Here is a 3,993-nt window from a genome sequence, read left to right as displayed (position 1 = left end):
GAGTCCTTTCAGGAACCCTTACCTGTCGTTCTGAGAAACATTCTTTTTGGACATAAGGGTGGGGTTTTAGCAGTGATTATCTGTCATTGCCCACATCATATGGTCAGGAAGGCTATCATTCCAGGTAATCTGAACTGAATGATTGGGATGAAACTTTACCAAAGTGAATCATGTTTATGGTTGTCCAAAGCAAATCACAGTTAAATTTTTTTTCAATAATGAATCTATTTTTGCATCATTATTAATTATTACCTATCAATGTAAGTAATTTGTTTCATTTTAGTGATGTCCTTGCATTGCCCATTTTTAAGCAAGAAGAGTCAAATTTGCCTCCAGATAATGAGAATAAAATCCTACCTTTTCAATATGTGCTTTGTGCTGCCACCTCTCCAGCAGTGAAACTCCATGATGAAACCCTGACGTATCTAAATCAAGGTGAGATACTTCCTTGATCATCATTATTATTCAGACCTGCTAGATTCGTGACGTTTTACTGGGTTTACTTGTATGTGAAAAGTTAGATCTTTCTGGTGTGACCTGTCAGACTGTTAATAGAAAGCTTATTACTTCAGCAATTTGAGTTTTAATGTCATATTTAATAGATATTACTTGTGTATTTTGTCTAACTGCCCATTTTTAGTTCCTAGCTCCTCTTTCTAATCCATGTTCCCTGGATGTGTCTTTGATTACTATCTAAGAAATGTACACATTCAACTGTGTTTTTTCCAGTTATGTTTGTGTGATAAAGTTGCTTGAACTATTTTTCAATTATTTATTTAACTTTATTTCTTTACTTACTTATTATTATTATTAATATTTTTAATTTGACCAAAGAGAGACAGGGCAAGAAGAGTGAGAAAGCAAGTCCCTAGGACGAGGACTTAAACTGTGGTCAGCCATGTGGGAGTCTAAAACCTTAACCACATGCCACCTGCTGGCCCCATTACTTGAATTCCTTAAGTTTCAATTTCTTATCTGTAAAAATAGAATTGATGATACCTTCTAGAATTGTATTAATTAAATGAGATAGTGTATAAAAGTACTTAGAACAGTGCCTAACATCTAATAGAGGCATATGGTTGTTGTAGTTGCTGATATATTATTACATTCTTGTGTATTCAATTAATTGAATAAATCACATTTTTTTTTAATCTAACAAAGTTAATTTGTGGTGAATAAAATGTATAATTACTTTTTTTCTAGGACAGTCTTATGAAATCCGAATGCTAGACAACAGGAAACTTGGAGAACTTCCAGAAATTAATGGAAAATTGGTGAAGGTAAAAGAAAACAAGTAAACATTCTTCTACATAATATCCTTTTTACAGACCTACTTTAGATTTTTTTTTTTTTGCTATTATTCTTTTGCCTCCAGAAAGGGCTTGATGGTGTATCTCTTACCTGCCACAATTTGTTGTCAGAATAGTAAACAGATATATTATTTTGTTGGAATCAGAATAAGCCCCTACCACTCACATAGAATTTTCAGAGCTGCAAAAACAGAAGCCTCCACTTTGTGCCCTGGTTCAATGAACTCCTTGGAATATAGAAAGTAACCTCCTTGAGATCTTTAGAGATGCTTCAGTGTCTGGATAGATGGTTTTGTAGCAAGGAAAACCAAAGCTACTGTTGATAAATAGCACTTCTCTCAATCTAGATGGACAGTAAGGATTCTAAGAATTCAAGGAACAATTGGGACAAAGAAGTTTTGTCAGCAGGGGTACAAGGTGGTAGGATGGATTAATAAGCACCTCTACAAAAGGGAATTTGATGGAAATTGACCCTGCCTACCCTCAGTGTTTGCAGGCTGTATGGTGACTTAATAAACAGAGGACTTGGTGAGTTTTTTATATATATCTGAAGAGCCGAGCCAGATATTACATAGTATAACAGTAGAGCCATGTAAGAGTACTTCAGCTAGGTGTCCTTTATACCTAGTTACCATTAAAACTGATGTTTAAACCATTAGACTGGTATATTTATTTTTATTATTAGTTTTTTAATAATACAGAGTATAGGCACATGTGTGAGAGAGAAGCACCCTCTACAGGGTATTGTCTTGTTGTTGGCCCCCTTCCCCAGGCCCTCCGCGTTCCGGCCGGCGCCTGTTTCTAACCGTTTCCCCTACCCCCAACCGTTCGCCACAAACGCGCGTTTTTTGCTTTCCGCCGGGATGGTACGCAAACTTCATTTAATAAAGAACTGAAATTTATTGAGCACCCCTGTGAGCCGGCCATGATATAAAACTTCTTTTTGATTGTTCTATTAATCCCAAATTCTCAAAACACCGTGATGGGGGTAAGGCACTCCCATGCCAATTTTGCAGAAATAGGAAAACAAAGAAGTTTAGGTAATATTACAATATGTTTTCCAAAATTGTATTTGGCGAGAAGTTGTGATGAACGCGGGAAATCCCGATCAGTAAGTGTCAGATGAGAAAAAAAAAAAAAACAAAGAGAACAGCCGACAGATGGTGTATTCATATAAAACAATTACTGAGCATCTATTTATTAACTGTAGGTTCTGGGCTAGGCCAGGCAGGTAACACCCAGAAGAAGCAAGACAAGGCCGAAGTGTCTTGTGGGTAACGCTGCCAGATTCAGCAAATAAAAATACAAGACGTACCCAGTTCGGTTTGAGTTTCAGATGATGAATAAGCATGTCCCACAGAATGTGTACAAAAAATTATTGTTTACCCGAAATTAAAATTTAACTAGGCTTTCTGTATTTTATCTGCCCATGGGTTCAAATGACAGAAACTTTTTTAAATTTCAAAATATTAATTAAAGAAAAAATGGAATACAATTAACAAAAGAATTGCATGTTGTGATTAGTGCCAGGGAAGAAGTAAACTAGATGGTTTAGTGGACAATATTAGGGAGACCAAATATGATCAAGATATCGTGGAAGGCCTGTGTGAAGAGAGCACTTTGGAGATCAGAGCTGAAGGGAGAGAAGAAACCAGCTATGGGAAGTTCTGAGAAAAAGGCCTTTCGGGGAAAGAAGAGAACACTAAGCAGGAAGTGGTGGGGGGAAATTGACATGTACCCAGTGATAGAAAGAGGGCCAGGGCGACCAAAATGTAAAGAGCATAAAGTGGGGGAACGTAAAGGTCGGGAGAAACTAGGAGATCAATAAAAGATTATAGTGAGTAATTTGGAAGCAGGGACACCACCATGGTTGTGGGAGCCAACCAGGGAGAGAAGATGGTAGCAGTGGAGGTGGGGAGAAAGGAACAGTAGCCCGATGTAGCCGCACAAGGGATGGACAGGATTTGCCGATAAATCAGATGGCTCTACGGTCTAAGTGTCTGTGCCCTCTCTGAAATTCATGTTGAAATCCTAACCCACAAAGTAATGGTATTAGGAGGTAGGGCCTTTGGGGCATGATTAAGTCATAAGGGTGGCGCCCTAGTTTTGTTTTTGTTTTGTTTTGTTTTTTAAGAGAGATTTTTGCTATAGGGCCAAGTGCTCCCTGGAGAGACAGATAGAAAGTGAAAAATCACTCCCCGGGGGGGATGGCCTCGCTGCAACCCCTTCTCCTCCATTTCCTCTTAGGATTTTGGGCATGCGTGGACACGTGTCCAGTGTGAGTTTTAAGCCACCAGGTCTGGGACTAGAACTACAATCAACTATGTGGGAGTCTAGTGATGCAATCATTAACGCCATCCGCTGGTCCCCCTTTAGTGCCCTTTATAAAAAAAAGTCCCTTCTTCCATGCAAGGACACAGAGAGAAAATACTGTCTGTTAACCATAAAATTGGTGGTGGTGGGTCCTTAGCAGACACCAAAGCTGCCAGTGCCTGATGATGGATTTCCCAGCCACCAAAACTGTGAGCAATGTCCGTCTGTCGTTTATAAACTTCCCAGTATCTAGGGAACCAGCAGTTAGCGTAATGGCTATGTCACTGGACTCCCACGTAGTCGACCGCGGTTCGTGTCCTGGACCGGGTGGCTTAAAACTCACGTCGGGCGCGGGTGCGTGCGTGCTCAA

The sequence above is a fragment of the Tupaia chinensis genome, unplaced genomic scaffold, assembly GCF_000334495.1.
Source record: "Tupaia chinensis unplaced genomic scaffold, TupChi_1.0 Scaffold000706_1, whole genome shotgun sequence".
NCBI classification, from domain to species: Eukaryota; Metazoa; Chordata; class Mammalia; order Scandentia; family Tupaiidae; genus Tupaia; species Tupaia belangeri.
This window is presented reverse-complemented; position numbering follows the sequence as displayed.